At 42.8% G+C, this 27,181-nt stretch overlaps 1 protein-coding gene across 1 annotated transcript in view; it reads right to left on the reverse strand.

The window, feature by feature from the left end:
- The window catches only part of PRRG2 (proline rich and Gla domain 2), a 90,699-nt gene that overhangs the window by 37,548 nt on the left and 25,970 nt on the right, over window positions 1–27,181 (reverse strand). The gene's annotated exons all lie outside the window — the stretch shown is intronic.

A 27,181-nucleotide genomic window follows, 5' to 3' on the forward strand; every position in this document is an offset into this window, starting at 1 on the left:
TTCACTTCCTGTCCCGTTGCCAAACAGGAAGTGCGATAAAATCTCAACATTTGGGATTTTCTTTTACTTTCAATGAGAACAGTAAATGGGACAGATAGAGAGGGGGGAATCTCCCTAACGGGGGCACAGACAGCAATAAAAACTTGAAAGGGGTTCTAATCCCTCTGTGCCTGGGGTGTCAAACTGGCGGCCCTCCAACTGTTGTGAAACTACAAGTCCCATCATGCCTCTGCCTTTGGGAGCCATACTTGTAACTGTCCGCCTTGCAATGCCTCATGGGATTTGTAGTTTGGCAACAGCTGGAGGGCCGTCAGTTTGATACCCGTGATCTACGCTCTTTCCAAAACATTAAAAAATGTTTTGCCTTTAGTTCTACTTTAAAGTGGAGTTCCAGCCATTTTTGTGTGTATTAAAAGTCAGCAGCTACAAAAACTGTAGCTGCAGACTTTTAATAAACAGACCCTCACCTGTCCCAGGATCCAGCGATGTGCTCACCCCATCCGTCCCCGCCCTCTGAAGTTCTCCAGAAATGCCTGCCAAGCACCTGACTGCAAAGTGGCTACTGAAATCTAGAAGTTATAAGTATTGGTTATATCCCGCCTTGATTACTGCAACTCCCTCCTCACTGGTCTACCGTTACACAGGCTATCCCCCCTTCAGTCTATTATGAATGCTGCTGCTAGACTCATACACCTTACCAACCGATCAGCGACTGCTGCCCCTCTCTGCCAATCCCTCCACTGGCTTCCACTAACCCAACGTATAAAATTCAAAATACTAACCACAGCTTACAAAGCCATCCACAACACTGCCCTTGGCTACATCACCAACCTCATCCACAGATACCGCCCAAATCACCTCACAAAATATCTTCCTCACTAGCTCCCTCATCACCTCCTCCCACGCTCGGCTCCAGGACTTCTCCAGAGCCTCTCCCATCCTCTGGAACTCCCTACCACAGTATGTCCGGTGAGCCCCCACCCAGTCTGCCTTTAGGCGATCTTTGAAAACTCACTTCTTCAGGGAAGCCTACCCCGCCTCCACCTAAGAACTGTACTTCTTCCACCGCCACCTCCGCCAGATCATTCCCCGCAGTTATCACCTTTTGTATCACCTCCCCTCAGGGGTGGACTGACAACTCATGGGGCCCCCGGGCAATAGGGGGATCATGGGGCCCCTGTGTCCTTGCCCACACTCAAACCACACCTAAAAAAGCCTATGAAAGGTACCAGGAACATCTCATGGGGCCCCCTACTGACCCCGGGCCCTTGGGCAGTGCCCGGGTTCCCCAATGGTAAGTCCGCCCCTGCCTCCCCTTCATTTAGTGTGTAAGCTCCACGAGCCGGGCCCTCCTATTCCTTTTGTACTGAAATGTATTGTAATTGTACTGTCTCCCTTATATTGTAAAGCGCCATCAGTTGGCGCTATATAAATCCTGTATAATAATAATATATATTTTATATAAAGTAGAAGGATAAAATTGGTGCCATTGCTGAAAAAACGTTATTGCTATGGCCTGATGATATAGAGATTCAGGAAAAGAATCGTATTCCAATGAAAAAAAAAAAAAGTTCTAAAGAGTAGAAGCTCCATGTCTGGAATAGTGAGCATGGTACAAGAGTGATATGTGAGCCAACGAGCCCATGGCTACACCCCGGAGAGATGATGATACCTGGAGTCGGGGTGGACTAACCATTCCGGCACTGCCCAAAGGCCCGGGGTCAGTAGGGGGCCCCATGAGATGCCCCTGGTATCTTTCATAGGCTGTTTTGGGTGTGTGTGAGGACACAGGGGCCCCATGATCCCCTATTACCCAGGGGCTCCTTGAGTTGCCAGTCCGCCCCTGCCTTGAGTACTAAATAAGAGAGAGAAGTGCAACCAGAAATGGGCCTGACGTCCAGAAGAGAATGGTGGTGACCTTTTCCTGTAGAGGCTGAAGACAAAGAAATGGAATACAGAATGTGGAGATACCAAGGAGTTTGCCTTGAGGAATGTTCAGTTATTTATTTATTTCAGGTACTTATATAGCGCCATCAATTTACACAGCACTTTACATATATATTGTACATTCACATCAGTCCCTAACCCTCAAGGGGTGTACAATCTAAGGTCCCTAACTCACATTCATACATACACATATTAGGGCCAATTTAAACAGGAGCCAATTAACCTACCAGCATGTCTTTGGAGTGTGGGAGGAAACCGGAGTACCCAGAGGAAACCCACGCAGTCACAGGGAGAACATGCAAACTCCAGGCAGGTTTTGCCGGGGTTCAGTTGTCACCTTCCACCTAGGCAGGTCCCCAGGAGCATCTTCCAAGCATAAGTGCATTAGAGCAGCATTAGGCTCCATGCACACGGGGCGTTTTGATAGCACTGTGTAAAGTCACATTAAAAACATGAGTTCTTCAGCTTTTTTTTAGCGTTTCTGCATGAGCGTTTAGCGGCGTTTTCCCACGTTTGCGTTTTTTTAGTGTTTTTTTTTTCTTCGTCAAAATACATCCAAAACGTTTTTCAGCATTAGAGTGTTTTTACAGCTAAAAAACTCCTCTAGGAATCCACTAGTTCTGGGTTTTTTTCCAGCCAAAAAACGTTGATTCCAGTCTATGTGTGTATGGACACATAGGATAACATGCTGGGGGGTTTACTGGCTGTAGGAAAAAAAAACAACAAAAAGGCAAAAACAGCCGCTGTAAAAATGTCAAGAACTTAAAGTGGAACTACACCCGCTGATTTAAAGGCTTCCCAGAATATATTGGATATATTATATTCAAGGCATGCTGGGATTGATAACTGTCACATTTGCCTGTGCTCTCAACCAGGGGAGGACTGACCATTTGGAAACCCAGGCACTGCCCGAGGGCCCGGGGTCAGTAGGGGGCCCCATGAGATGCCCCTGGTACCTTTTTCATAGGCTTTTTTAAGTTTGGGCAAGGACACAGGGGCCCCATGATCCCCTATTGCCCGGGGGCCCCATGAGTTATCAGTCCGCCCCTGCATGCTATATTACCAGTACAATAAATACTATTATGGCAATACCAGTGGTGGGAATATAATAATTTCATACCCAACACTTCATGCACTGAATGTTCTAGTGTCTAATGACAATACATGAAATTGTTAGCAATATAAAACCTGTGACAGCATTTTAATGCCAAATGCAAACAACCCAACTATAGGCAAATACATACACAAATAATGTATATCTACAATATGCACAAAAAAAAGGATTTTAAGCTTTTACAATGTATACATTATAATTAATTATACTAGATTAGATTATTGGGCTGCTGATATTAAAAATATTGAAAAAAAAAATGAAAATAGAATTTGACTAAAAAAAAAAAAAAGTTATAGCCTTTCTCCTATGTCTTTTGAAGGCAATGAATGTATCTGAAATCAAAAGGTTAATTAATTTTACTGGAGACCAAACAAGAACACACCTCGGTGATGCATGGATATTAGTCATAAAAAAGACTAATTAAATATACTACCGGTTTGTACTGCCGACCGAGAAAAGTACTTTTTATTTGGAGTAAGTCCTCACAGTTATAAGTGACTTTTATCAAAGGAAGGAAACTATTTTATTTACAACAGCTACATTATATTGAATCACTGAACCCAAAATTGGTAATTCAGTTTTCTGGCAGATGCTTGAAAGCTCATTTAAAAAGGATAAGAAAATTTTTTTATATATATATACATACATATATATATATATATACATACACACACACACACACACACACATATACATACATATATATACATATACACACATATATATACACACACATATATACACACACACACACACATATACTGTATATACACACACACACACACACATATATATATATATACACACACATATATATATATATATATATATATATATATATATATACATATATATACACATATACATACACATATATATATATATACACACACACATATATATATACACACACATATATATATATACACACATATATATATATATATACACACATATATATATATATATATACACACACACACATACATACATACATACACACATATACATACATATATACACACATACATACATACATACATACACACACATACAAATTATATAAATTAAATATATACAAATAATAAATGCAATTTTTTTTTCCTGCAAAAAGATGTGCATTTATAATATATATATATATATATATATATATATATATATATATATATATATATATATAGCACATCTTTTTGCAGGGAAAAAAAATGCATTTATTATTTTTATTTTTTTTTTATTTGAAGCCTGTAAAGGATTGCATCCGTGATCAGCAGATCACAGGTGCAATGCAGGACTCCTGCAGACTGTCGTTGAAGCAGTCTGCTCGTACCGATAGAAAGCATCAATGAGTCCTAGAGCACTCAATGGTTTCACGCTGTTGGATTTTTAACTTTAGTTGGAGGATCTGGAACATACCAAAAAGGTGGGCAAGAACGCCCAAAACTCAATTTATGGCAGGGCGACCTCACTGTTGGAAATACCCATGAGAGGACAGGGCTGAGTTCAGCTATAGACTTCCTTTAGATTGTAAGCTCCACGAGCAGGGCCCTCATATTCCTTCTGTACTGAAATGTATTGTAATTGTACTGTCACCCTTATATTGTAAAGCGCTGCGCAAACTGTTGGCGCCATATAAATGCTGCATAATAATAAAAAAAAAATATCACTTTTTTTGGTCGCTCACCCTTCAAAAAGGAAATTCACTCAATGAGTGGAAATGTTGCAAGACCTTGCATTCCTAGCTGCCCTTCTATCTCTGATCTTTGAACTCTGTAGGGGTTTCCCAAACACATGTATCAGAAATTCTTATCAGTTTCAGACCTGTTGCAAAACCTCTGTGACAAAGTGTAATTTTAATTTCTCTGGTAGCTCAGAGAACATAAAACAGTTGATTTGGGAAGCAGCTCCTAAGACGTCTCGTTATATCATTCATAAAGAATAGATTTATAAAATCATGATGTATTGGTATAAAACCCGTTATATTACACTCTTATAATAAAGCAATTTTAGAGTTTTGCTGGGGATGCAACGGTGAAAGGGGAACTGTCGCTCATATTTTTTGGTTTTGCCCCCAAATTAAAGTTTCGGACCGCAGTGCAGAATGTTCTAGAGCTGGTCCTGGAGGTTACCCTACCATTGGATCCTTGATATTACCTCCTAGGGTTACCTCTCTCTGGAATTCCTACACATTCTAAAAGAGTGTGTGTATCTCTCTCTCTCTCTCTCTCTATATATATATCTCTATGTCTGTCTGTCTGTCTCTATGTCTGTCTGTCTCTATGTCTGTCTGTCTCTATGTCTGTCTGTCTCTATGTCTGTCTGTCTGTCTCTATGTCTGTCTGTCTGTCTGTCTCTATGTCTCTGTCTGTCTCTATGTCTCTCTGTCTGTCTGTATCAGCTGCTAGAAGACGAAGGCTCCATGTACACTGCAGCTGATAAATTCACATTTAGGATCTTTTCTGCATTTTTTTTCCAGCAGCCCCTGAACTCTCCCTAATGTTTCCCTATGTGTCCATGTACACATCATCGTTTACAGGCAGTTGAGTTTACAGTCGGTTTTTGGAGCGCACCAAACTTGCGTTCAGGAGTAGATTTTATCAGCATTTCAAATGCGTGCAGGGGCGACTGACCATTTGGAAACTCAGGCACTGCTCGAGGGCCCGGGGTCAGTAGGGGGCCCCATGAGATGCCCCTGGTACCTTTTTCATAGGCTTTTTTGAGTTTGGACAAGGACACAGGGGCCCCATGATCCCCTATTGCCCGGGGGCCCCATGAGTTGTCAGTCTGCCCCTGATCACGTGTAAACGCGGCTAACCGAGTTTATAAGTGTTTGGAATTTTTTTTTAACTCTTCTATTTCCAGATGCTGTCCAGAGCCTTTTTTCATCATGAAAAATGCATGCAAAGCGTTTTCCCGGTACTCAAATGGACCCGGTACACCATACTTAGAGGTTTCACATGAAAGAAAATATGTTAGACACTTCTGCAATAATTTCTGCACAGAAATGAGCCGGAACACATCCAAACACCACAAAAAAAAAAAAAAAAAAGAAAAAAAAAAAGCTAAATCTCAACAAATACTGTTCTCTGCTTCTGATCTCTTTATTTCTCTCAACATGTCTGAATTAGTTAATTTTTTTTAATGGATTTTCAGTGCATTCTGGGCATTTTGGAAGGTCTCCTGAGGTCATCTTTAAAAACCGCTTCTAAACGCACACTCAAACGCACAGAAACGTGGTATGCAAATGCGGCTAAACAGATGTTTTTTAACCTACGTCTTCCAGCAGTCATTTTCTATCGTTCAGAAGTGTCCTGTGTACATGGAGCCTAATTCCTCATTACTAGAAATTCAATGAGATTCCTACGCAAAATCGCTTGATCTCGGCTGTAGAGGAAATTAGACTTCTGGAACATCTCATTGCTATTTCATGTGTTAAAACGGCCAAATTTTCTACAATATGGGATGTTTGGGATACTTCAATTTTTGGAACGCCTGAAAGTGATACCCATTCCCCTCATGAACCTTAGCTATTTCTTTTTGGTGTATATTGGAGTGCAGGTTGTTTTTTTTTTTTTCTTTTCTCCTCTCCCTTCTGGTTTTCTTTTTCATTCTTCTATCGCTAAGATAAAGCTCATCGTCTATCAGATGTAAATTTTGCCATTTTTTTGTTTTCTGTTATTTTGAAAGTGTAAATGATGGAAATAAAATCTAACTTTTGTTGACATATTATAAGAATGTCTAATCTGTAATTTGATGCCTTTTGGAGATTTTTCCATCTTTCCTTGGCTTCTTTATGCACATTAATACAAATTTTTAGCTGGGGTGCCCAAACTTTCGATCCCCACTGTATGTGTCCATACACACAGACTGGAATCAACGTTTTTTGGCTGGGAAAAAACCCCCCAGGACTCTAACACTGAAAAACGTGGCAAAACACGGTAAAACGTTGCAAAACACCGTTTTTGGACTTTTTTTGACTAAAAAAAAACCTCTAAAAAATGCAAACGGAAAAAAAGCTGCTAAACGCCAATACAAAAAACCCCTCACATTTTTAACATGACTTTACACAGCTAACATTACCAGCGTTATTAAAACGCCCCATGTGCACGGAATCTAAGTCCTCATGCACACGGGACGTTTTTACAGCAACTGTTTTTGGTTTTTAAATAAATAAATATCAATAAGTGATCAATTAATATACAAAAATAGCATATAATGATTAATAAATACTCCATAAAAATAATGACAATAATACCTCAAGTGATCACACTCTAAAAAATCGAAGTGTCTCAAATAAATATATAAGTGCATCCATAAATAACTCAAGTGATCACACTCTGAAATGAATCAAGTGACTTAAATAAATCACATGCTTATAATTACCATATAGGTGATCAAAGAATTAATACCAACTTATTAAAAAGTGTAAAAGTGCCAAAAAATAGTGCAAAAAAAAAAATTACATAAATGTCCGTTCCTTCAAAAAATCAAATATAATAATGTTCTTCAAGTGATAAATCAATTCATGCAATAAACGGTGATAATTAATGGGTGATTTGTGCCAAAATCTTCTCCAAACAGTGGCTAAAATGCCTCCTCACCTCCTCCCTGCGACCCCTAAGGGCCAACAGGCTTGTAGGATCAACCTGGATCCTAGAATTTTAGCCACTGTTTGGAGAAGATTTTGGCACAAATCACCCATTAATTATCACCGTTTATTGCATGAATTGATTTATCACTTGAAGAACATTATTATATTTGATTTTTTGAAGGAACGGACATTTATGTAATTTTTTTTTTGCACTATTTTTTGGCACTTTTACACTTTTTAATAAGTTGGTATTAATTCTTTGATCACCTATATGGTAATTATAAGCATGTGATTTATTTAAGTCACTTGATTCATTTCAGAGTGTGATCACTTGAGTTATTTATGGATGCACTTATATATTTATTTGAGACACTTCGATTTTTTAGAGTGTGATCACTTGAGGTATTATTGTCATTATTTTTATGGAGTATTTATTAATCATTATATGCTATTTTTGTATATTAATTGATCACTTATTGATATTTATTTATTTTGAGCGCCACACTATATATATTTATTTATGTTTGTACACTACACTAGGTATTAGTAGGAGAGTGTTGGCAGCTGTACTAGTTGTTCACCATTTTTAGCGCAAGAGGATTTTTTACACTGTTTTTGGTTTTTGACATTTTTTTCTACAGCCAGTAAACCCCCCAGCATGTTATCCTATGTGTCCATGTTCACATAGACTGTAATCAACATTTTTTGGCTGGGACGTTGTTTGGCTGGAAAAAAACCCAGGACTAGTTGGTCTCTAGAGGAGTAGCTGTAAAAACACTTTAATGCTGAAAAATGCGGCAAACCAGCGTTTTTGGACTTTTTTTAATAAAAAAAATATTTTGTTTGGAAAAAAAAATCAGCGAAAAAAACCCCTGAGTTTTTGAATTTTTTTTACTTAAAAAAAAAAAAAACACTAAAAAACACAAACGCGGGAAAACGGCACTAATCGCGGCTAAACGCTAAATTAAACTGAAGAACTCAGGTTTTTATTGTGGCTTTGCACAGCTAACGTTACCAGCGTTATTGAAACCCCCGTGTGCATGGAGCCTAAAGCAGTAGGATATTTCCACTGTTAGACGTATGGTATATACTGTGTTTTCATGCTTGTTCAACCCTTTGTAGCTGCTGTTTGGCTACTATTGGGTTCCAGCTGTTGACTTTCTTCATTTCCTCTGCACCTGATAATTTTCAATAAAAATTACACTAATAAAAAATAGTGTATTATTATTCATTGCTTCTTCTGCTTAGACAGAACAAAAAGATTTTGAAAGTAGTTGGTTAGCAGACTTCCAGAACAGGGGACCTCAAACCTGCCAAGCATGGTGGCTACTTGCAAATTCCAGGTATGTACATTTAATGAGTAAAATCAGAAATATAGTCGAGCGCAAAAATATAGAGCAGCTAGCATTAAAGGCAAACCTCAAGACCTCCAAATCATACAATATAATACAAATGCAGCGCTATAAATATAAGAACCGATAATAATGAATGATAAAAATGAATGAATGATAAAAAGTGAGCGCCAGTACAGTGGTGATAAAGTGATAAGGTGATGAATCGTCTCTTAATGACATAATTAATGGATGAATATAAAATCAATATACAAAGTGACTGTAGTGCATCATAAGTATAAAAATGCAAATCAAGTCCATAAAGTTGGGTGATCCATACTCCGTGCTGGTGATCCTAAATGGTGAGGGCTGGTAATATGAGTGCACTCACCAGAAGCGCACTAAATGGCGAGGGCTGGTAATATGAGTGCACTCACCAGAAGCGCACTAAATGGCGAGGGCTGGTAATAGGAGTGCACTCATCAGAAGCGCATGGGATATGCGCATATATAAAAGTATCCAACAATGGTCATCAGGGTCTGGGCAGGGGCTGCGGGGTCATCAGGCACATTCCAGGCACACAAGGCAACTCCACTCCCTCACAGGGCACACTCAGCTCCTAGGGACAGCTCACCATTGTCATCAGACCATCCAACCAGGAATACCACAGGGATAGCTCCACGTAGGTATCGAACCACTAGGACAGAAGCATCAGAGTTTGGGGGATATCTCCACCTTAGGGGCTCGCACAATATGAGCCAGAGACAAATAGGTGCTAATAGTGTAGTATTTTTTTATTAGAGTAGCAGTGAAATTTGATAGGAAAGCACTCACATTTGGAATAGAAACAGGTAAAATGGCTGCTGGCCTTCTTGACGGCCGCATGCGGCGTGACGTCACTCTGGTAGGCTCCTCCCTGCCGCCTTTCGTGCACCAGCACGTTATCAAAGGGATGCACATTTAATGCATAATTGCATTGGGCCAGCTTGGACCGATGTAACCGTGCATATACCACACCTGGTCAATGCCCATGGAAGCTGGAAATGACTGACGTAAACACCGCGAGTGATCTCCACTTGTTTGCCCTGCTGCATTCTGAACACAGCAGGTAGGCAGCTTGGCACAGGTACTATACGGAGAATGCGTTGCATTCTCTCAATGAATGCTAAGCGTTCTCTGATTGGATGAGGTGGAGCAGTGATGTCACGCTCTTCACCTCATCCAATCAGAGAACACTTCGCATTGAGAAGATGCAAAACATTCTCTGCATGGCACCCATGCCAATTGGCTGACTTCAGAAAGCAGGGGGGCTCAGAAGCAAGTGGAGATCACTGGAGTAGTGGTGTCTAGTACAGCGATTTCCAGGGGCATTTATCAAGTATGGTATATGCATAGCTACAATTATCCATGCTGGACCAATGCAACTGTGTAAAAAATATCCTTAACTAGAACTTATCTTTGTAGCACCTTCCTAGTTTAGCTACATAGTTACAGAGTTACATGGTTAGTCTGGCTGAAAAAAAAAGAAAAAGACAAAAAAGTCCACCCACTTCAACAATTATAAAAAGTTATAATCCTACACCCACAGTTGATCCAGGAGGAAGGCAAAAAAAACCCCAGCAAAGCACGAACCAATTTGCTCCTGCTGGGGAAAAAATGTCTTCCCTGGATCAACTTTACCTATAATTGTTAGTATCCAGTTATATTCTGTGTATCCAAGTAAGAATCCAGGACTTTTTAAAGCAAGGGGGAGCGAGAGAATCCTGATCGTCAGAGAGGAAGGCTGAAGTAGAAGCCTGGGTGTAATAGCCAGAAGGTCAAATTGTGGTCAAGAGCTGAGAGGCTCTGCTGGCTGGCCCCTGTGGAATTTACCCCTGCTCTAGGGCTTTGGAGGAAGGCCCTAGAGGCAGTGGGTGGATATTAGGAGTAGCTGACTTGCAGTTTTTAGGGATCCTGGCCAGGGGCGGACTGACCATTTGGAAACTCTTGCACTGCCCGAGGGCCTGGGGTCAGTAGGGCCCCATGAGATGCCCCTGGTACCTTTTTCATAGGCTTTTTTGAGTTTGGGCAAGGACACAGGGGCCCCATGATCCCCTATTGCCCAGGGGCCCCATGAATTGTCAGTCTGCCCCTGATCCTGGCCAATCCCCAACAGGAGGTTGGAAAAGGTCCAGGACACCCTTAAAAGTGTCAGAGCCTACTCAGCTGCAGGAGAGTTCAGGTGGAAGACAGTGAGGAAGCTGTGATGCTGAAGGCAGGAGCTGGAAAGGGAGAAGCTCAGACTTTCACTGGCTCCCAGAGAGAGGACCACTTGTATGGCAGGAAAGGAGCCGCCCAGCTAGAAAAGCCTAGTAGCAGCCACCTACCCACCAACGGTACAGAAGATAATCTGAGCGAGTACCCCTGCACCCCCTGGGAATAGTGAAGGAAGCACTCTGGTGGGAAACCAGATTAGCTGCCTAATTGGGGCTGTCCACTTTCAAACTAAGACACCAGGCCCCTGTTCAGGGATACCTCCTGATTGCTGGGTGAAGAAGAGGAGTTCATCTAGGGTCTGGGATGGTACATTAAGGATAGGTTCACATCTGTCCTCATCTCAAAAGGGATCCAAAATCTCATTCCATTCATTAATTTAGATGCACATAACACCAGTGGATATTGTTAAATTAGCCTTTTCTCTCGGTGGGTTGGAGTAGCATCTAAAAATATCACATCTTTCCAATTTGAAGCCATCTAAATTGATAATATATTGAATATATAGCAGTCTTCTAGAAAACCGTCAACATTTTTTGAATCTACCCGGACCAGCGAATATACGAAACGAATGCCGAAAACAAAAATCGGTTCGACATAAGGAATATGACAAAACAAAATTCTTTCATTAACAAATGCGTCCGAAGCTAAACCAAAATTTTTGGTGCACACATGTATGAGCAAGCAACTCACATATCTGCTTGTCCCGAGAACAGAAGAAAAAATGTTTCTGTTGTTGCTTAAGGCTTCTACATTCAATTGCTACCAGGAAACAGATACCTATCAGAGGGTATATGACCTGCACAGTTCTCTCCGTGTTATGAGCTCGTATGCACCTGAAATATGTTGGCCCTGTGGACAGTGGTATATTTAGGTTTTGCGCTGCCCTAGGCAACACAAAAATTATCTGCCCCAATGGACACTGACCAACACCTCCCCACCTTCCCCCTCCTGCAGAGAGAGACTCCCCCTTCCCGGTAATAGAAAGAAAGACACTCCTCTTCAAAGCTCCAGGCATCCCTGTGAACGGGAGTCAGGCTCTACATACACCATCAAGTAGCCTCTCTTGGATCCCACCTGGTTCCCATGGCACACGTGTCCCTTCTTTCATCCCTTCTTCTGAGGGGAGGTGCTGCCCCCCTGAAAAAATGCCGCCCTAGGCAAGTGCCTTGTTTGCCTTGTGGTAAATACGCCCCTGGCTGTGGATCTCCAAAAAAGGGGACGTGTTGCACATATTCTGGCTGCATTCAAAACTTGGGACATTTGGTGGTAATGTGGTAAAGAACACCACCCAGAAATTTACAGATAGGCTAGTTCTTTTAGATCCAGCATTCTCTCCACTTCACCACAGCATTTTCCAACGTAAATGTTTAAAAAAAAAAAAAAAAAAAAAAAATAGATCTTGATTTAATTGGTGAGTGCAGCCTAATCTCGTATCCTGGCACTATGGCCAAGCCTGGATCCCTGCATGATTCAGATATAGTTCCAACAGATGATAAATGATACTTAGCAGATGGAAACCCTCACCGGCCCTATCAAGGGATCCTCCCATTTTTTTTCCCCCTAAATCTGGTTCTACTGGCTCAAATTTACAAACTCCATAGAATATGGAGCCCTTCTGTGCTTCTCTCATGACATCCAAATTCTGAGATATTCTCCCAAAGAAAGGACATTTTAATTACTACTCTATGGTCTGGGTTGATGACACAGTCCTCCTGCTCTCCCTAATCTTTGTTCCCTCTATACCCCCCTAGTATGTTCCCTGGGTGGGGACCCTTTCCCTTATGAGGACCCAGATTCCTCCATCCATATCAACTCAACCGCTCCCTTAGGCTTCTTGTACAGTGCTGCTCCCAAACATGAGTTTTTGCTTTTGCCAAAGCCCCTGAACTCAGCTCAGTAAAAGCCTACGTGTCCACGTACACATAGGCTTTTACTAGAGTTTAGGAGCAGCAGAGTTTAGGGGCAGTTAAACGTTCCTCTTCTGAACGCACAATAATCGCATTCAGAAGAGGAACATTTTGGCCAAAAAATGCTAAACGCTGCAAAAACGCAGATAAACGCTAGCCGAGTTTAGAGCTTGGGCGTTTATCCATGTCAGTGAAAAACACTCTAGCCAATCAAATAAATGTCCAAGTGCTAAATGTACTACCACGTTTACACATTTTTCATCTGTGTGCTGCCTGGAGAGTTTGTCTAGGTGAGTTCATGTGTACATGAGGCCTTACTTGTTTCCCCCAAACTGACCCTCCTCTCTGAACCCTTATTCCCTCATTACCAAGATAAGAGAGATGGAAGATGCCCGGTGTGAGATAAACTTTACATTCTAAAAAAAAAAAAAAAAAAAAAAAAAGAAGCTCCATTAGCCGGAAACCTGGCTTCAAGCATTAGATTCTGCTTCTCCTGCAGCACTTTCCTATGGATGCCTTCTCTGGACCCACTCACCCAGACCCAGTGGTCGGAAAGGACGTGGAATTGGTTTGCTTCTATCCCCACTGAGCACCTTTCAAGTGCTCCCTAACCCTCCCTCTCTATCCTTCTCTTCTTTCGAGACTCACGGCATTTGGCTGTTTTCATCCATTTCTCGGAGGACTGCAGTGATCTAAATCGGCCTCCTGGACCTGTGTCCTGCTTTCTTGAGGATTTCTCTGCTTGGCTACCCTTCATTCTCTCCTCTGAAATACCCACTATCATTCTTGGAGATTTTAACATCCCCATTAATGTGAACAACCCGGCTACATCCCAATTCTATACCCTAACCTCATCTTTTGCCTTAACACAATAAACACGGTCCTCCACTCACTCTGATAGGAATACATTAGACCTTGTTTTCTCTCATCTTTGCACTCCCTACAACCCCCTTTCCTCTCTCTGATCACAATCTCATCACCTTCACAGTGTCCTCGTCTTCAAACACCCATTCCTCCAAGCAGCAAACAATTACCCGCAGAAACCTTCACAACTTAAACCCTGCTCCTTTCTACTCTGCAACTGACCAACTCTATGACAGAATCTCTCCCCTGTCCTGCCCTGACCTGACCACTGCTGTCTACAACAGTTCGCTTTCATCCACACTAGACTCACTTGCTCCTCTAACTACATGAAGTATCAAACCCTGACCATTACAACCGTGGCAGACTGACAACACCAGAAATCTTAAAAGACATAGTCGTGCACTGGAGCGATTGTGGCGTAAAACCAAATCTCAGCAAGCATTCACCCGATATAAATCGGCTGTCCTAACATACAATTCCTCCCTCCATGCTGCCAAAGAAGCCTACGTTGTCACTCTTATTAATACCTTGTCATCCAGTCCTCGTTGTCTCTTTATTTTTAACTCTCTACTTTCTCCACCTCCACTGCTTACGAGATTGCAAATCATTTCAAAAACAAGATTGATGCAATTCGTAATGCCATCTCTGCTGCAGAGACATCTATCCCACTTAGCATACCTTATACTAAACCAACCTCAACACTTTCCTCTTTGGACCTTGCTACTACTGAAGAGGTCACTAAGTTTTTCCCAGAAGCCCGCCTCACCATCACTCCCATACTTAAAATGCCTTTGTTGGACCCCACCAACCTGAACAACTTAAGACCCATCTCCCTGCTCCCGGTTACCTCTAAACTCTTAGAACGCTTAGTCTACAATCGCCTGAGCTCCTACTTCACCGACAACAACCTTCTTGACCCTTTACAGTCTGGCTTTCGCTCACTACACTTCACTGAAACTGCCCTACTAAAACTCACTAATTATTTACTAACTTCAAAAACCAATGGCCACTACTCCATACTCTTACTACTTGATATCTCTGCGGCTTTTGATACTGTTGACCATCCCCTCCTCCTCAAAAAACTCCACTCTCTTGGCCTCCTAGACTCTGCTCTCTCCTGATTCTCCTCCTACCTAATGGCAGTGCTCCATCAGCATTACCTATAACTCTGTCTCCTCCTCTCCAATTCCTCTTTCTGTAGGGGTCCCTCAAGGTTCTCTCCTTGGACCCCTTTCTCTTCTTCATCTACACCTCCTCTATCTTTCTACTCCTCACCACACCCCTTCAGTCTCCTCTCGCATTGCTAACCTACTAAGTGACATATCGGCTTGGATGTCACTCCACTTCCTCGAACTCAATCTTTCCAAAATGGAGCTCATTCTATTCCCTCCAGCCCATGCTCCCTCCCCTGACTTCTCCATCTAGATCAATATTTATTTATTTCAGGTACTTCTATAGAGCCATCAATTTTACTCAGCGCTTTTACATATATATGGTACATTCACATCAGTCCCTAACCCTCAAGGGGCGTACAATCTAAGGTCCCTAACTCACATTCATACATACACATACTAGGGCCAATTTAGACAGGAGCCAATTAACCTACAAACATTTTTTTGGAGTGTGGGAGGAAACCGGAGGCACAGGGAGAACATGCAAACTCCAGGCAGGTGGTGCTGTCATTGGGATTTGAACCAATGACCCTAGTACTGCCAGGCAGAAGTGCTAACAATTTAGCCACTGTGCTGCCCCAATAATAATACAATTATCAGTACATCCCCTCATGCCAGGGTACTAGGTGTAATCCTAGACTCCCATCTGTCCTTTCAGCCCCAAATCCAATCACTGTCCAAATCTTGTAGACTTCACCTCCACAACATCTCCAAGATATGGCCGTTCTTAACCTCTGAAACCACTAAGCAACTTATTCACTCCCTTGTTATCTCTCGCCTTGACTATTGTAACTGCCTCCTCATTGGCCAATCTCATTGCAGGCTATCCCCTCTTCAGCCGATCATGAATGCTGCTGCCAGAGTCATCCACCTTACTAACCGTTCCATATCTGCCATCCCTCTCTGCCAATCCCTCTTTGTTCATGTCCCATTGCCCAACGAATAAAATGCAAAACATTAACAACAACATTTAAAGCCATTTATAACTCTGCCCCAAATTACATCACCAATCTTGTCAACAAATATCACCCAAACCGTCCTCTCTGCTCCTCCCATGACCTCCTGCTCTCTAGCTCCCTTGTCTCCTCCTCCCATGCTCGTCTCCAGGATTTCTCCAGAGCCTCCCCCATCCTCTGGAACTCTCTACCCCAATCTATCTGACTATCGCCTACTTTGCCCACTTTTAAGCGATCTCAGAAAACCTCTCTCTCGTCAGGGAAGCCTATCCCGCCTTCAGCTAATAACAGAATCTTCTATGCCTCCTATCAGTTCATCCCCCACAGTTACTACCTTTTGTACCACCAGCCCCTTCCTCTTAGATTGTAAGCTCCAAGGAGCAGGGCCCTCCTAACCCTCTTGTATTGAACTGTATTGTCTCCTTTTATATTGTAAAGCGCTGAGCAAACTGTTGGCGCTATACAAATCCTGTATAATAAGAAAATAATTTGTGGGGAAAAAAAAAAAGGACAAGATTTCATTTGGGTGTAGTGTTGCATGACCACGCAATTGTCAGTTAAAGTAACGCAGCGCCAGAACGGAAAAAATGGCCTGGTCAGGAAGGGGGGGGGGGGGGTGTAAATTCTCTGGAGGGCAAGTGGTTAATAATGTGGGATGTATAGTATGTTCTTTGCTAAAGAACATTTTTTATTTATCAAGCTGTTATGGGTAAAGTTCCGCTTTAACAGCAAGTGAAAATTCCAGGCCAGTGCAAATTGTGTAATGCGAGCCAAAAGTAGACCAACCCAAATTCCAGCCAATAGTAGAAACAATTGAGTACTGTCCGTGATACTTTTTTTATTTGCACTAACATACAATTTTGAGGACAAGCTTTCGGGGTATGTCCCCTTCTTCAAGGTCTAAGCAGCCAATAGTAGGAAATAGTAGAACAGCTGGGAACAGGCAATGCTAGAGTAGTAAACTTACAGCTCAACAGCAAAAAATTTCTTGGTTTTTGATTACATTGAGGAAGGGATATAGCACATGAAGTATTCATTTCTGTATGTGTGCCTGCTGGAGAGATTTCACCTCATTTCCTGTCCTGGTGGCCAAATAAAAAGGTAAGACGATCTCCCCACAGACAACAATAAAACAAGGTGACCCATCTACTATCCATAGGTGGTTTCAGAGGATACACTATACCATGTTGATAGAAGATTTTATCCCCTCCCTTTAAAACAAACATGATAAATTCTGATCTACGTGGTTTGCTTGGATAAGACTTGCAAGAATACTGAATGTACTCTCTTCCCAAAAACAGAGCAATGGAAAGCCCCCTCTGAGTAGGGATGGGGGAGGTTTACAGGACATGACTTATTCCCTTCACTTTTTTCCCCTCTCTTTTCCTTCTAGCCCCTTTCCTTTCTACAGGTTTCATCCTTCCTTGCCCATTTTCCTTACTTAACTTTTCCCTGGTTCATTACACTATAACAGGGGTCTCCAAACTGCAGCCCGAGGGCCGGATGTGGCCCTTTGTCTAACCCCCTTATCCGGTCCATGGGGCACTATTCCTCCCAATGATAACAGGTACTACTCCTTCCTATGGCACCAACAAAGGGACACTATTTCTTACACTGATACCAATGATGGGCCACTATTCCTCCCACTAATACCAATGATGGGCCACTATTCCTCCCACTAATACCAATGATGGGGCACTATTCCTTCCACTGACACCAATAATGGGGCACTATTCCTCCCACTGACACCAATGATGGGGCACTATTCCTCCCACTGACACCAATGATGGGGCACTATTCCTCCCACTGACACCAATGATGGGGCACTATTCCTCCCACTGACATCAATGATGGGGCATTATTCCTCCTACTGACACCAATGATGGGCCATTATTCCTCCCACTGACACCAATGATGGGCCATTATTCCTTCAAATAATACCAATGATGGGGCACTATTCCTCCCACTGACACCAATGATGGGCCTTTATTCCTCCCATGAATACCAATGATGGGGCATTATTCCTGCCATGAATACCAATGATGGGGCATTATTCCTGCCATGAATACCAATGATGGGGCACAATTCCTCCCACTGATACCAATGATGGGTATTCATGGGAGGAATAGTACCCCATGTTTATTTTCACTGATGCTAGGCCCAGAACATTCTCTACCGCCATTCGGCCCTTGGGGCACTATTCCTTCCAATGATATGAGTTACTATTCCTTCCTATGGCACCAACAAAGGGACACTATTCCTCCCACTGACACCAATGATGGGGCACTATTCCTCCCATGAATAACAATGATGGGGCACTATTCCTCCCATGAATACCAGTGATGGGGCACTATTCCTCCCATGAATACCAATGATGGGGCACTATTCCTCCCATGAATACCAATGATGGGTCATTATTCCTCCCACTGACGCCAATGATGGGTCATTATTCCTCCCACTGACACCAATGATGGGTCATTATTCCTCTCACTGACACCAATGATGGGTCATTATTCCTCTCACTGACACCAATGATGGACCATTATTCCTCCCATTGACACCAATGATGGGCCATTATTCCTTTAAATAATACCAATGATGGGGCACTATTCCTCCCAATGACACCAATGATGGGGCATTATTCCTCCAATGAATACCAATGATGGGTATTCATGGGAGGAATAGTACCCCATGTTTATTTTCACTGATGCTGGGCCCAGGACATTCTCTACCCCCACTGGTCACAGGGCCGGATGTGGCCCTTTGTCTAACCCCTGTATTCGGCCCTTGTGGCACTATTCCTTCCAATGACATGAGTTACTATTCCTTCCAATGACATGAGTTACTATTCCTTCCTATGGCACCAAAGGGACACTATTTCTTACACTGATACCAATGATGGGGCATTATTCCTCCATGAATACCAATGATGGGTATTAATGAAAGGAGTAGTACCCCCTGTTTATTTTCACTGATGCTGGGCCCGAGACATTCTCTACCCCCACTGGTCGCAATCCGGCCCTCCTAAAGTTTGAAGGACAGTAAACCAGCCCTTTGTTTGAAAAGTTTGGAGACCCCTGCACTAGAACATAAAAAAAAGCAAAAAAAAAATGCGAGAATGGAGTTGCAAGCATAGCCACAACATGATGCACTTTTCATCTATGGATGTTACAGAGAAATATTCAGATACAAATGTGATTCTTTTCTTCTGTGAGATGTAAAGCCTGAAACATCTTATTGTGATTATGCTGTATTCATCATACTAAAAAAAAAAAAAAAAAAAAAAAAAAAACCACACACGTCTGTTAAACCCATTTAGTTTGAAATGGAAATGAAAAGCCAGACACGTGTATGGATATAAAAAAAATATATAAACATATTATCTTTCCCCCCCTTTTTATAAGGGACACACCCTCTAAGTTCATTATGCAGCTGAGAACAGAGAGCTGGGGGAGGAGAAACAGCAGCACACTGATCTTCCCAGTGAATGGCTGCGCAGAGGGGGCATGTCAGCAGAAGTCTAATTGGAGGAGAGCAGACTGAGTTCCCAGCACAGCTAAAGAACTTGATAAAGGAGCGTGCTCTCTGGTCAGTGCGCATGCTCCGAACGTCGTTGCTTCACTTCCGATGACACGGTTACGCCATAAGCTGCACTCCACAGCGTTTTTCTGGTCCCATCTTCTGACAGCCGGCCTCTGGACCTAGGAACTGGACACCAATCACCTGCAGCACATGCGAACCACTCCCGGATACCTTCGCATTGGACTACAGATGTGCCTTAATCTATCTTACACCATTGTTTAAAATTAAATATTAACAGTCTACATTCAGTGGCGCCTTCTTTCATTCCTTTTTTACATGTGACATTGGAGATCTGCTTCTGCTCTACTGTGGAGGCTGCCTCGAGGTACTGGTTTGTGGTCTTTCTACTGGATCCACCAAGTGGCCCTTGTCCCCCTTCCCTCCATCCTGCCCCTTTTTACCTTTCACCCCTTCCCCCCCTCGGTTAATGTTACAACATATAAAGAAATATTAAACAACTGTTTTACAGTTTTAGAACGTGACTGTGCCCAAAAGTCAGATCCAAAATGATATGGTTTGATATGAGCTTGGTGTGGAGGAACCTGAGTTGCCTTCACAAAGCCTTGACCTCAACCCTATTGAAAATCTTTGGGATATACTCAAATGCCTATTGAGTGCCAGACCTTCCCGTTCATCAATATCAGTACTAGACCTCACAACTGCCTGGGACACAGCGGATCACCGATCGCAGTAAAAAGCCGATCATGTAGGCTCTAACGTGACCAGCTGTGTCCAATCACAGCTGATCGCATGTAAATAGGAAATGCCGGTTATCGGCAGTCCTCTCCTCATGCTGATATCGTGTGAGGAGAGGAAAGCAGGTAAAAATGGCATTTCTCAGAGGGGACATCTACACTGATCATCAGTGCCCTGATGATCAGTGTAGCCCCATCAGTGCTGCCTTTCAGTGCCCATAATTGCCACCTGTCAGTGCACATCAATGCCACATATCAATGCCCATCAGTGCCATATATCACTGCTGCCTGTCAATGCCCATCACTGATACCTGTCAATGCCCATCACTGATGCCTGTCAATGCCCATCAATGCCACATATCAATGCCCATCAGTGCCGCCTATCACTGCCAGTCAGTGCCACCCATCAGTGCCATATATCACTGCTGCCTTTCAGTGCCCATCACTGATGCCTGTCAATGCCCATCACTTCTGCCTGTCAATGCCCATCACTGCTGCCTTGTCAATGCCCATCACTGCTGCCTTGTCAATGCCCATCACTGCTGCCTTGTCAATGCCCATCACTGATGCCTGTCAATGCCCATCACTGATGCCTGTCAATGCCCATCACTGATGCCTGTCAATGCCCATCACTGATGCCTGTCAATGCCCATAATTGCCGCCTGTCAGTCCCCATCAGTGCCGCCTATCAGTGCCAGTCAGTGCCACCCATCAGTGCCATATATCACTGATGCCTGTCATTGCCCATCACTGATGCCTGTCATTGCCCATCACTGATGCCTGTCATTGCCCATCACTGATGCCTGTCATTGCCCATCACTGATGCCTGTCAATGCCCATCACTGATGCCTGTCAATGCCCATCACTGATGCCTGTCATTGCCCATCACTGATCCCTGTCAATGCCCATCACTGATGCCTGTCATTGCCCATCACTGATGCCTGTCATTGCCCATTACTGATGCCTGTCAATGCCCATAATTGCCACCTGTTAGTCCCCATCAATACCACATACCAGTGCCCATCAGTGCACATCAATGCCACATGTCAGTGCCCACCAGAGCTGCCTTTCAGTGCCCATCAGTGATGCCTGTCAATACCCATCAGTGCCGCCTTTCAATACTCATCAGTGCAGCCTATCAGTGCCCATCACTGCAGCCTCATTAGCGCACATCAGTGAAGGAGAAAAATTACTCATTTACAAAATTTTATAACAGAAAACAAAGAATTTTTTTTCAAAATGTTTAGTTTCTTTACCAAAAAAATAAAAAACCCCAGTGGTACTCAAAAGCCACCAAAAGAAAGCTCTGTCTCAGAAAAATGATAAATATTTAGTTTGGGTATAGTGCTGCGTGACCGCGCAATTGTCAAAGTGCAACAGCACTGAAAGCTGAAAACTGGCCTGGGGAGGAAGGGGGTAAAAGTGCCTGGCAGGCAAGGGGTTAAATAATAAGCATCGGCTGGTTTATATAATCATTTGTTGCTAATGAAATCTTTATGGTCCACATAACTGGGGTTTGGCAGGGGTGTGTCCATTGCATGCCTTTCCCACCTCAGAACGTTGAGAATCAAGATTTCCAGCAAGGCTACTCATAGGAAAAATTAGGCTCATGGACATTAAAACGAAATAAGCCACAAATATATTCTTTTGCTCTCCAAAGCATTTTTTTAGCGTCTGCATGCATTATCCAAGCATGTTCCATTTTCATGATAATTATTGCCCGGCACAGAGCATTCACAACTGTTGGAGAGGAATCAGAATGTATTTGCAGAGTCAGCACTTGGGGAGATTGGGCTACAAACATGAAATAATACAATGTCAGAACAATTCTTATCAGACCAGCAATGTGCTCAGTGTGCTATGAAGAAAGAGGGGCTTTGTCTAGTGTTGGCCATACTGCCTGCAAGGCTTATCTTTACCCATTCTGGCTTTTTTTTTGTATGGGAGAAAAATAAAAAGTTGGCTGCAAGTGGGATTGTAGAAAGATCCAGCAAAGCCAAGGTTAACCTTCCTCCACTGTGTGCTCAATGTGTTTCTACGTCTGGGAATAATTACAGTTGTGTGGTTGCTCGAACAAGGCCTTGGAAACTAGTACTGTGCTTGTATTTGGAAATCAATGAACTTCGATAGTAATTCTAGGTTGCAGTGTTTGATAAGCTCAGATGGGCTTTCCAGGTCAACGTAAAGAGACATACTAGTCAAAAGAAGACTCCAATCTAAAGCAGTTTTAATGGCTGCCTCCATTTTTTTTTGCTTCTTTATTGTAACAAATGCTACCGTGGGGATCGAACGTTTGGGCACCCCAGCTAAAAATTTGTATTAATGTGCATAAAGAAGCCAAGGAAAGATGGAAAAATCTCCAAAAAGGCATCAAATTACAGATTAGACATTCTTATAATATGTCAACAAAAGTTAGATTTTATTTCCATCATTTACACTTTGAAAATAACAGAAAACAAAAAAATGGCGTCTGCAAAAGTTTGGGCACCCTGCAGAGTTAATATCTTGTACTGCCCCCTTTGGCAAGTATCACAGCTTGTAAACGCTTTTTGTAGCCAGCCAAGAGTCTTTCAATTCTTGTTTGAGGTATCTTTGCCCATTCTTCCTTACAAAAGTCTTCCAGTTCTTTGAGATTTCTGGGCTGTCTGTCACGCACTGCTCTTTTAAGGTCTATCCATAGATTTTCAATTATGTTGAGGTCAGGAGATTGTGAAGGCCATGGCAAAACCTTCAGTTTACACCTCTTGATGTAATCCCCCGTGGATTTCGAGGTGTGTTTAGGATCATTATCCATTTGTAGAAGCCATCCTCTCTTTAACTTCAGCTTTTTCACAGATGGCATCAAGTTACCATCCAAAATTTGCTGAAATTATATTGAATCCATTTTTCCTTCTACTCGTGAGATGTTCCCTGTGCCACTGGCTGCAACACAACCCCAAAGCATGATTGATCCAACCCCATGCTTAACAGTTGGACAGAGGTTCTTTTCCTTAAATTCTGTGCCCCTTCTTCTCCAAACGTACCTTTGCTCATTCCGGCCAAAAAGTTCAATTTTAACCTCATCGGTCCACAGAACTTGTTTCCTAAATGCATCAGGCTTGTCTATATGTTAATTTGCAAAGTTCAAACGATGATTTTTGTGGTGAGGACGTAGAAGAGGTTTTCTTCTGATGACTCTTCCATGAAGACCATATTTGTACAAGTATCTCTTTATAGTGGAATAGTGTACCACAACTCCAGTGTCTGCCAGATCTTTCTGGAGGGATCGTGCAGTCAAACGTGGGTTTTGAATTGTTTTTCTCACAATCCTGCGAGCTGTTCTGTCTGATATTTTTCTTGGTCTTCCAGATCTTGCTTTAACTTCCACTGTTCCTGATGACTGCCATTTCTTAGTTACATTCCGAACAGAGGATATTGACATCTGAAAACGCTTTGCTATCTTCTTATAGCCTTCTCCAGCTTTGTGAGCGGCAACTATTTTCAGTTTCAGTTTTCTAGACAACTGCTCAGAAGAACCCATGGTGCCGATTGTTGGGGCAAGGTCAGATGAGTCTGGGCATTTAAAACCTTTGAGATTGACATCACCTGGTCTTCCCAGACGATGATTGAGAACAATCCATGACACTGGCAGGTCTCAGCTTGGCAAAGGGGGCATTGCATGCTATAAATTCTGCAGGGTTCCCAAACTTTTGCAGACGCCATTTTTTTGTTTTCTGTTATTTTGAAAGTGTAAATGATGGAAATAAAATCTAACTTTTGCTGACATATTATAAGAATGTCTAATCTGTAATTTGATGCCTTTTGGAGATTTTTCCATCTTTCCTTGGCTTCTTTATGCACATTAATACAAATTTTTAGCTGGGGTGCCCAAACGTTCGATCCCCACTGTATATGGCTTTTTACCCCGAAAGAACCTGTCTGGACAGAAATATGGGAGATGCCATTGGTGACTTGTTGACCATGCATCGTCTGGAGTGGTTGTCTTCATCCTTGCTTCCTCTTTAACCACTTGCCAACCACGCTATAGCCGAATGACGGCCACAGGTTGTCCAGTTCCGGAAGGGCTTCAAATGATGTCCTCCCAGAACGCACCCTCCCGCGATCTCCGTGATCACTGTGTCCTAAGGACACAGCTGATCACGTGATGTGGTAAAAGGCCAATCACAGCAGCCTTTTACCACGTGATCAGCTGTGCCCAATGACACAGCAGATCACCGGTAAATGCAGTTGCCGGTTATCGGCTGCACTTTTTTCACGGTGTCACAGCGTGAGGAAAGTACTGCCGACAACTGGCAACTGTCAAAGAACGGATCAACACCGATCATAAGGGCACGGATGATCAGTGCCCTGATGATCAGTGCCCAGCAGTGCCACCCACCATTGCCGCCCACCTGTGCCTAGCAGTGCCACCCATCTGTGCTGCCCAGCAGTGCCACTCATCAGTTCTGCCAGTCAGTGCCACCCATCAGTGCCGCCAATCAGTGTCACCTATCAGTGCAGCCTCATCAACGCACATCAGTGAAGGAGAAAAAATTACCAGTTTGCAAAATTTTATAATAGAAACAAAGAAAAACATTTTTTTTTCCAAATTTTTTTGTTTATAGCACAAAAAATTAAACACCCAGCGGCGAATAAATACCACCCAAATTTCATGAGGGTACAATGTTGCATGACCGCGCAATTGTCAAAGTGCGACAGCATTGAAAGCAGAAAATTAGCCTGGCTAGGAAGGGGTTATAAGTGCCCGGTAGGCACAGGGTTAGGGTGAAGTGAAGGACACACAAGTGCTCCAAGTCCATCAGATGGGGTGGTACCTTCAATAAAAGTGAAATGTTGAAAGCTTATAGGAGAGCCAAACACATTTTAGGGATTTTTTTCCATTGATTAGGGTCAATATTTGACATATTTGATATTGATAAATAGCCCTGAAAAGGGGGATGCAGATCCCTTTTTAGAGCATTGCCTTCTTAAAACCTGTAACAACAAAAAATGATCACATTATAGAGCAGAAGCCTCCAAACATTCTAAATAAAGGGCCAGTTTACTGTCTTTGAGACTTCAGGGGGAACCGGACTGTGGCTAGAGGGAGTAGAAAATGTCTCTGCGTCAGAGTAAACAGTGCATCAGGCTTGGTGGTCAGTGGAAGGAATAAAAAAAAAAAATCATACTGCCTGTGGTCAGTAGAGAATACCCCCATCGTTGGTATCAATGGGAGGAATAGCGCCCCTTCGTTGGTATCAATGGGAGGAATAGCTCCCCTTCGTTGGTATCAATGGGAGGAATAGCTCCCCTTCGTTGGTATCAATGGGAGGAATAGCGCCCCTTCGTTGGTATCAATGGGAGGAATAGCGCCCCTTCGTTGGTATCAATGGGAGGAATAGCGCCCCTTCGTTGGTATCAATGGGAGGAATAGCGCCCCTTCGTTGGTATCAATGGGAGGAATAGCGCCCCTTCGTTGGTATCAATGGGAGGAATAGCGCCCCTTCGTTGGTATCAATGGGAGGAATAGCGCCCCTTCGTTGGTATCAATGGAAGGAATAGCACCCCTTCGTTGGTATCAATGGGAGGAATAGCGCCCCATCGTTGGTATCAATGGGAGGAATAGCGCCCCTTCGTTGGTATCAATGGGAGCAATGGTGTCCCACCATTGGTATCAATGAGAGCAATGGTGCCCCACCATTGGTATTAAATGGGAGCAATGGTGCCCCACCATTGATATTAAATGGGAGCAATATTGCCCACCATTGGTATTAAATGGGAGCAATATTGCCCACCATTGGTATTAAATGGGAGCAATATTGCCCACCATTGGTATTAAATGGGAGCAATAGTGCCCCACCATTGGTATTAAATGGGAGCAATAGTGCCCCACCATTGGTATTAAATGGGAGCAATAGTGCCCCACCATTGGTATTAAATGGGAGCAATAGTGCCCCACCATTGGTATTAAATGGGAGCAATAGTGCCCCACCACTGGTATTAAATGGGAGCAATAGTGCCCCACCATAGGTATTATTGGGAGAAATAGTGCCCACCTGTCATTGGCATCTGCGGGTGGATTAATGCTCCATCATTGGTGTTAGTGGGAGCAATAATACCCCATTGTTGGTGTGGTGGGAAGAATAATGCCCCAAGTGCTGCATCTGACGATGGGCTGCAGTTTGCAGACTACTGGTATAGATCAATTTTTTGGACCCAGACACTGCCCCTTTTAATGAAGTAGAGCGCTTGCATTTCTTTCACTTCATCTGATATACACAACACATGGGACGTTGAAGTCTGATATTCCCAAATCCTGAAACCAGAATTATTCCTCAGAGTCTCATCTGTGTCCCCTTTGGTGTGATAAACACCATAACTGCCACCATATGTAATATGACGTTATTACATCAGCAGATGGGAAAGAAGGCAGTAAAGATTGCGGCATCTCTACTGTGCTTTTTTTATGCACCTGTCATGAGAAAAATAAGTGTGCTGCTGGTGTTCAGCAGAAAGACGAATCTAATGACATTGAGGATCACACTTCCCAGAATATATAGGGGTATCTGAGAATATTTAGAGTACAAATATAGGACAGACATTGGGTCATGTCAGTGACATGATAGCATGAAGTCTGACATCACAAACCTTACTTCGACATACCAATACCTCCTAAACCTTAACAATCTTGATTCAGGAAGTTATTTCAACACTGGGCCAATACCGTCACATCATATCTCTTATTATGGCAACATATTGGCATCCACATCACCCTCATCGTTTGGACTTC

The sequence above is a fragment of the Staurois parvus genome, unplaced genomic scaffold (genome assembly GCF_062004578.1).
Source record: "Staurois parvus isolate SC_StPar_1 unplaced genomic scaffold, SC_StPar_1.0 ptg000827l, whole genome shotgun sequence".
Lineage (NCBI taxonomy): Eukaryota > Metazoa > Chordata > Amphibia > Anura > Ranidae > Staurois > Staurois parvus.